Source organism: Marmota marmota, unplaced genomic scaffold (assembly GCF_001458135.2).
Source record: "Marmota marmota marmota unplaced genomic scaffold, marMar, whole genome shotgun sequence".
In the NCBI taxonomy this organism is placed as follows: domain Eukaryota; kingdom Metazoa; phylum Chordata; class Mammalia; order Rodentia; family Sciuridae; genus Marmota; species Marmota marmota.
The window spans coordinates 13249510-13258732 of record NW_026000261.1 but is presented as its reverse complement, the minus strand read 5'-3'; the positions used below and the strand labels follow the sequence as shown (position 1 = coordinate 13258732).

General features: G+C 33.0%; 1 pseudogene; it reads right to left on the bottom strand.

Annotated features, from left to right (window-relative positions):
- Positions 1 to 708: 708 nt before the first annotated feature.
- Positions 709 to 4219, bottom strand: LOC125614299 (annotated as a pseudogene).
- Between the last annotated feature and the right edge of the window lie 5004 nt (positions 4220 to 9223).

The window sequence follows — 9223 nt, the reverse complement described above, 5'->3', positions numbered from 1 at the left end:
AGTGAGTTTCTTTAATTACTCACATTGCTGAGAAGAAGTCTTCCCTCTTTGTAATTCTGATGCTGAAGTGTTTCTGTGAGGTGCTTCTTTCCCCTAATCTGCCGTCTTCTGTGCTCTAAGAAACTATTTAAAGATTTTAAAATAATATTTTTATGAACTCAATATGTGTACCAACTTAATCTCCACATCATAAAATATTTCAACTAGGAGTTAGAAATCTAATTTATGGGAAAATGAAAATATACCATTTGAAACAAGAGAATATAAGTGATTTTTTTTTTACTATCAAGAACAGAATGAGGATAGTCATTGTCACCACTGCTATTGAATGCAGTCCTTGAAATTGTAGCAAAAGCAGTTATTCAAGTCATGTAGGTAAAAGGGTTTTTTTAAAAAAAGAAAGTAAGAAGATGATATAATCCCAAACTCCACTTGGAGACTTCTACAGCTGAAAAACAAATTCAGCAAAATAGCAGGCTACAGAATCAACATACAAAATCAATAGCTTCTTTATACAGTAATAGTGAATCTGAGACAATTACATCCACATGAGCTTCAAAAACAGCTAGAATTAATCTAGTCAAGGAAGTGAAATACCTCTTTAATGAAAATTATATAAGACTGAAGTAAGAAATTTAAGAAAACAACTGAATATGAAAAAACCTCCCATTTTGTGAACAGGCAGAATTCATATTTTTAGTGGCCGTATTACCTATAGTAATCTTCAGATTTAATGCAGTCCTCATTAAAATACCAATGATTCTTCAAAGAGATAGAAAAAAATCAGTCTTAAATTCACATAGAGGAATAAACGTCCTTGAATAGCCAAAGTCATTCTGAAGAATAAGAGCAATGCTGAAAGCATCACAATACTTGATTTTAAGTTAATGTGCAGAGATACAGTAATAAAAATAGTATGGTATTCACATAAAAACAGACATTTAGACCAATGTAATAAAATAGAAGACAGAGGGAAACACACAGGTAGTCATCAGATCCTTGACTGAGTAGTCATCAGATCCTTGACTGAGGCACCCAAAAATTTTTGGAGAAAAGACAACCTTTTTATCAAATGGTGCTGGGACAACTGAATATCCGTATGTAGAAGAATGAAACTGGATTCTTATCTCTTCCTTTATACAAATATCAACTCAAGGCAAATCAAAGATTTAGGCAGTAGTCCAAAAACTTTGCAACTGCTACAAGAAAAGGTAGAAGCAACATTTCAAAAAAAGTGCGGGCAGCAACTTCCTCAATAGGAATCCTACTGCACAAGAAGTGATATTAATAATTAATACATGAGAAGACATTAAACTAAAAAGCCTTTTTAAAACAAAGGATAAACATTAACAGCCTAAAGATAAAGCCTACATAATGGGAGAAACTAATCAGAAATTTATCAATAGGAAAATTACAAGTGGACAATGAATACATAAAAATGTTCAAAATATTTAGTATTCAGGAAGTGCAAATCAAAAGTACAGTGAAATTTTATTTCACTACAATTAGAATATATATCATCAAGAAGATAAATAATAACAAATTCTCAAAGTGATATGGAGAAAAAAGCATACTTATATATTGTTTCTGGCATTGTAAGGTAGTATAACCACCAAGGAAATAAGTATGGAATCATCATATTACCTAGACAGGCCACTCCTCAGTATTTGTCCAAAATATCTAGAGCAAGCACACTATAATGATACATAAATACCCATGTTCATAATAGCACAATGCACACTAGCCAAATTATGGAAACATATTAAGTGCCCTTTAACAGATGAATGGATAAAAAATGTATATATCGCAATGCTGTTTTCCAAATCATAAAGGATGACATTATATAATTTGCAGAAGAATGGATGTAATTTAAGAACATCATGTTGTTAATAAAAAATCCAAATTATTGAGGAAAATAATGCAAATCTAGAGAACTAAAGGTATATATTTTCTCTTTTTTGGGGGGTGGGTGTACTGGGGACTGAATTCAGGGGCATTTGACCACTGATCCACAACCCCAGCCCTATTTTGTATTTTATTTAGGGACAAAGTCTCACTGAGTTGCTTAGCATCTCGTCATTGCTGAGGCTGGCTTTGAACTCATCATCCTCCTGCCTCAGTCTCGGAGCTTCTGGGATTACAGGCAGGTACCACCCTGGCTTATATTTTCTCTTATACGTAAAAGCTAGAGAGAAAAAAGCAAAGAAGTGTTTTCAAGAAACTAAAAGAGAATCCAGTAAAACACAGTAGTAGAAGATTAGAATCAGGGGAAGAAAGAGGAGAAAGGAAGGGAATGTACTAGGGAATAAGCATGTACAAATATATTATAATGATTCCCTATATTATTTATAATTATGAAGCACCACTAAAAATTAGAAGTGTTAAGAAAAGTACTCTGGTAATAGTTTTTATATATAATTGTACGAAGGAAAGAAGAAACACCAAGAAACTAGTTAAGTTACTGTAAGTGGGTTATAAATAAGGCTAGTATGACTTAAATTAAAGTAGTAGCAATAAAGATTAAAGGAAGAAACAGATATAAAGAATGGACAAGTTTTATGAAAATAAAAATAATTTTTAGGGGACTGGGATCATAGCTCATTGGTAGAACACTTTCCTGGCATGTGTGAGGCACTGGGTTCAATAAAGGTATTATATCCATCTACAATTTTTTTTTTAATTTAGTACTGTTTTTGTTTCTAGGATTAAGCCTTTGTTCTGGCTGGGGGAATCTATAAATTATCAATTATATTAAACATATTGCAATAAATAAGTATATTTTATTTATTTATGTATTTTGAGAGCAACTTTTAACCATTATATTCTGTCTAAAAGAAAATGGCACATTTAATATCATTGATACTATCCAAATTAGCCAGTTTATTTTAGTACAAAACCCTTGATCTCCTAATCAAGTGTTCCGTGTTTTATAAATTACTGATTTATTTATTTATTTGTTCATTTGTTTGTTTATTTTACAGTACTAGGGATTCAACCCAGGTGCACTCTACCACTGAGCCACATCCTCAGACTTTTTTGAGACAAGGTTTCACTAAGTCACCCAGACTAGCTGTGAATTTGGAATACCCTTCCTCTGCCTCCTGAGTAGTTGGAATTATAAACTTGCCCCTCCATACCCAGAATAATGTAAACATTTTTCAAAACATTTACTCATCTATTGTGTTTAATATCGTATCAACTAAATCATATTTAAAATATATTAATTACAATTACTTTTTCATTTCTTCTTAGGTGAGCATTCCACAACTGGTGTGTTTTCTTTTCTTCATTTCTTTCTATGATCACTTCAGTAACCATTGGAGTTACTGCCTTGAAAAACACAATCCTGATATTCATGTTGCTGCTGCTGCTGTTTCATTGGCTCTTCCTCACAGACGCCATTTGTATTATTATCATCCCATAGATTTTCCTTTTCTTAGAATGGACATTTAAAAAATCTGCTAGCGAGCTGGGGTTGTGGCTCAGTGGTAGAGTGCTCACCTAGCACATGTGAGGCCCTGGGCTCTATCTTTAGCACTACATAAAAATAAACAAATAAAATAAATGTATTGTGTCCAACTACAACTAAAAAATAAATATTAAAAAATAAATAACTAAATAAATAATCTGCTACGTCTGTGGCAGCATATTTTACTTCATAAATTTCTGGGTCTATCTTCTTTGGAATATTTTCAACAGATTTTTCAGTTCTGATTTCTGCTACTTCTTCAGAAACATCAGGACACATAGACTGTAAACAACTAATATTTAAAATTTTTCCTTGAATACTGAATATTCTAGCAGCATCTGGGTCTTGAAATACTTTGAATTCTAGTTCATCATAAATGCTTACCTCCAAGGTTTGCCACTGTTCAACTGAAGTCTGCTCAGGTTTAGTGATATAGGTATTAAAATATCCATGTCCTAAACAACCAATGTGGCTAGAACACACTTTATTAACCATGCCCTATTGGAATAACATAGGAGCTCAGCATCTAGTTGCTCTCTGATACCAGTGCATTTCCATTTAAGGTAGTGGGATGATAGGGCAATGTGACATTGGTGCAGCAGAGCCACCAGGCAGGAGTAGGGGTTATTCACCAGAGTACAAGCAAAAGCATAGGTGGGAAACTCTAGGCAAGACAGGAAGCCTACCAGTCTTACTACTGGCCCAGAGGAGGAAACTTGGCCACAGAAACTCAGAGCAACCAGGAGCCATGTGACTCATTCAGGAATATGCTTTTGTTGTTGTTGTTGTTAAACAATTTCACTTTACATATTTTATTTTTTAGTCATATTTTTTTTAATTTTATTTTTTAATTTTTTATTGATATTATTTTCTTAAATATCTTGAGTCATGAATGTTAAGGAGGCATAGAAATCCTCAGGTGAAATGGTCTTTTTTTGTATAAGTGGTTTTTGACTACTACTCAGTCCCTAAAATTATCAGAATTTCTGTCTTTTTAGAAACTCTACAGCATGTAGAGGTATGATTAGAGATACCTACTCTGTAGCCACTATTTGCTTTAAGTGCTTTATGTTATGCACATGAGATATGCTGTCATACCATAATGTTTTTAAAAACAAATACCTGACCAGTGATATGAGTAAGAGATTTACACTTGGGTTCATTTGACACTACAAAACTAAACTATATGACTCTTTAATGATGAACTTTTGTCTTAGTAACTTAAAAACTACTTCAGGTGGCTTTCATTGGCTTCAATAGGCTGTGCTAGAGTCCTTTGTTTCTACTAGAAAATGAAACACTTATAATCATCCTAAATTTCCAATTGAAACTCTTGCTCTAATATTTAAAAAGTTGTTCTTTTTTTTCTTCCAGAGGTTTTTAATTAGTCTGTGTATATGTGGATTCATTTTTCAGTTTTTATGACAGCTTTACAAGACATTAAAAAGGATGATTTGTGGTGACATTACTTTTAAAGCTACTGAGAAACACTGTCTATGATTTTCACAACTGAAATTATCCCCAAAGTATAGGAGCATAATGTAAGCCTGAATCATCATTATTATTTCCTTAAAAATTAGGTTTCAATCTACCATATCATTTGCATGGCATCTTGTCTTTCTTTAGGTCTGCTGAATTTAGAAAATCATGAAATACTTCCATTAAAAAATGGGCAATTTTATTAAAACTTCAGGTATCTATGTTGGTGTCGCAAAATATTCCAAATTTAGTGGCTTAAAATGAAAACCAATTTATAATTTTGCATGATTCTATTGGTTAAATAGTCAGCTCTTCTGCTTCATGAGGTATCAAGTTGAATTGTGATAGGGCTGGGCATTTCAAATTGGCAACATGAAGACCAAGAAGGTATATAAACCGTGTGCTTGGTTTTGTAAGAAAGGAATTTCCATATCTAGTGCTAGACATTGTGAAAGAAAGAGAACCTTTTACATATTATCTATCAATCAATCTATCTATCTATCTATATCGATACCTATCTGTATCTATATATATTCGTTGTAGTTGGACACAATACCTTTATTTTATTTATTTATTTATATGTGGTGCTGAGGATCAGACCCAGGGCCCTGCACATGCTAGGCGAGCGGTCTGCCACTGAGCCACAACCCCAGCCCATCCATGTCTAGTGCTTTTTAAAACATGGCACATGATTTTTCAAATAGTGCTCCAAGAGGTAGTGGTGGAAGATGTGGAACTCCTAAAGTACACCTCAGAATTTAAATAGTCATTTAAGAGATATTTCTATTGCTCAAATTAGGCTAAATGCCCAGTCCACATCAAGGACAGGGAATAAGACCCCACTGTTTAATGAGGGTGTTGCCAGCTTACCTAATAAAAGAGAATATCAATGGGACATATGGTTCTAGTTATCTTAGGCAATTAGTCTTAAACAAATCTACTTCAGGTTAACAGAATTTAATTGAAAACGGATAATTGCAAATGATTTCACTCACTGATCTCAATAATTTCTCAGGTAACTTTTAGACAACTAGTGAGATTTTAAAAATACATTAGTCATTTTTAATAACTTAGAGTAAAAATGTATTTTTCTTGCATGAAATTTAATTACTAAGGGACTTGTAATATTTTTGCAACTCCACTGAATTAATTATAATTCTATTGCCAACATCTTGTGTGTGTGTGTGTGTGTGTAGTGAAAAAGAGAGGATAGAGACAAAGACAGAAAGTGAAATAATTGGCTCATCCCAGTTCTTCCTTGTGAGAAGTCAGCCTCTTTTCTTCTAAGGCTTTCAACTAATTGGACGAGGTTCACCCACATTATGGATAATGATTTTCTTTACTTAAATTATATGGATTTAAATATTAATCATGCCTAAACGTATCTTCATAAAAACTGCTACAATATTCTTTGATCAAGTCCCTAGGTGCCATTGTCTAAGTGGATGCATAAATATAGCCATCACATCTCCAAGTGACTAATAAAATATGGTTACTCAAAATATTGACTAAGTCAACAAATTATTGATTACTCATAGGAGTTAATCTAGACATTGTGAAAGAAAGAGAACCATTTACATATTGTCTATTTCTTTATAAATGGGTGATTCACCTAAGTTTTGTTGAATGAGTAGTTATCAAATATTGTTGCAAATCAATGTGGGTAAAGGTGAATATTAAATTCCAAACTGATTCAGTTAGGTAATAAAATTATATTGCAACCTAAGATGCTGGTTTATTCCATAACTACTATCACCACTATCCCAAGTAATGGGCAGTCATCATAATTTTTTATGAGAAATTTTCATAACAAGTCAATTTATTTAAAAGATATTGCATTAAAACTGTTTTATTACTTTTTTAATAAAAATACAATTTTCTGACTATAAATTATATATAATTGATACATGATAAAATATTTCTGTAAAAAAATTAAACATAAATTTAAATCATTTTATATATGATAGAAAATTTAAAATATCTGAGATTCAAAGAAAATAATATCATATATAAAATATCATAATATAAATATCATATATAAAATATCACCTATTATGATTCTATGTAGAAATAATGTTTCAGGAAGCCAAAAGTGAAATAAAAAATAGAATGCATGACATTTATGACAGAGTGTTCTCAGTTTTAACTTCTGTGCAGAAAGTGGAAGAAACCAAGATTGGGAAGAGAAGCTGGGCTATAATATGATCAAAATGAAATGTCAACTGAGAACATGGGGAATTCCATGTGAATGTGTTTTCCAATCAAAATGATCATTGTCCCTTTTTAAGACAAAAGGTTTTTAAATGTCATTTATTTTCCAATAGGTTCTTTTTGATTTTCTCAATAAAATTTGCTCTACTTGGTATATAATTTTATCAGGGCTAAAATTTAGTTCCTTATTGCTATTGGGTTGGGCTTTTTAAGTGGTGGTAGCTTAATCAGTTGTTCTGAGTGGGAACCCCTACTATTGTTCTCATACATGCCTTTTGTTTGTTCTGTCAGGACCATTCCATTCATATTCTATAAAGCGCTGATGATAATGACTGGAAAATATTGACTAACCTTGTAATTCTTTCTACTCAGTTTTTTAGTGCTATTTCCTGGTAGATAATCTCTAGAGGACAATATTTAGTACATACTTTCATAGGGCCATCTACATGACTCTACTCCTGATATTTCAATTTTCTTTTTCTGGATTTCAAACTATCAGGCAATTTGGTATTGCTTAATTAAATTGATTCACACACACACACACACACACACACACACACACACACACACATACACACACACACACATCAAGGGCCACCTCCTAAAATAACTTAGATCACAAAGTGAACCACCCACATTTCTTCCCATTATTCTCTTATAAACTCATCTTGAGTGAAACTGTAACATAGCTTCAGAACATTTATTCTTGATAAAAATATGTGCCTGTTAATAAACATAGTGTGTTAGCTTTTAATGTCTGTGAATATAATTCCTGATAAGAACAACTTAGAGGAGGAAAACTAAATTTTGGCACATGGTTTCAGAGCTTCCTTCCATAGTCAGCAGGCTCCAAGGCAAAAACATCATGGTGAAAGGGCATGATAGAGAAAAAACTCTTTAGTTCATGGCAAACAGAAAGCAGACAGAGAGACAGAGAGAGGCAATTTGGGTTTCAACTGTCAAGGCAACAGGTGTGGAGCTGCCTAAGTCCTTTGGGGCCCACATCTTACTACCACATGACCCAGACACTAGACATAAAACTACAGGACTTAATATTTTCCCAGCTGTGTTTTAGCTTTGCTTTAGTCCCATTTCTTATTTCCATCCCCCTATTCTTCCTCCTTGAATGGGAGTGTTTACACTGAGGTATTTTATAATAGAAGCATGAAATTAGCTTTTAATTTTTACAGGAACTTACAGCTAAGAGTTTCCCATGAGTCTTGGACAATTTGGATGTGGACTTTTTAACAATGCTTGAAATATTAAGACTATGCAGAAATTTGGAGGTGGTCCAACTGCAGTTTGCATTGAGAGATGGGCATAAGCTTTTGGGGGCCAGGGATAGAATATAATTATTTAGATATAGAATTTCGTCCCCCAAAAGGTCATGTGTTGAAAGCATCATCCCCAGTACAAGGTTAAGAGGTAGAGCTGTTAAGAAATCATCGGATCTAAGGGTTCAAAAATCATCAGTGGTTTAATCCATTTCATGAATTATTAATTTTGATGAACTACTAGGTGGTAACTGTAGGCAGGTGGGGCATGACTGAAGGAAATCAGTCATGGGGGCATGGCCTTAGGGCTTATATTTCTCCATGGTTCTTGACACATATTTATTTTATTTCTCATGATCATGCACTCTGCCTCTTTGGAGGCTAGTAAGTGTTTATTAATAATACTTTTGTTCTTCAGATGGCATAGTGTTACTGTATAAACCTATATTTCTGAATTATAATTTTTCTTTTGGTATCTGTCATAAATTTCAGAAATCATATTTTCCTCCCACAATTTCATCTAGTATGATCAGGTATATTTTGGAAGGCATAGCCTAACACATTTCTTACTGTGTGACCTTAAAGAAAATTCATTGATTTTATGGATATTGAATTTTGTAGCATTTCTCTTTCACCCTTTGGAAATTCATAAAAGTGGAGTTGTATTGGTGAATGTTTACCAACACATTCTTCAGTATAAAATGGAAACTAATTTGTAGAAATTGCAGATTTTGAGGATATAAATAGTCCCACTAGGGCTACTTCAAACTACTAAGGTAACATCATGTGG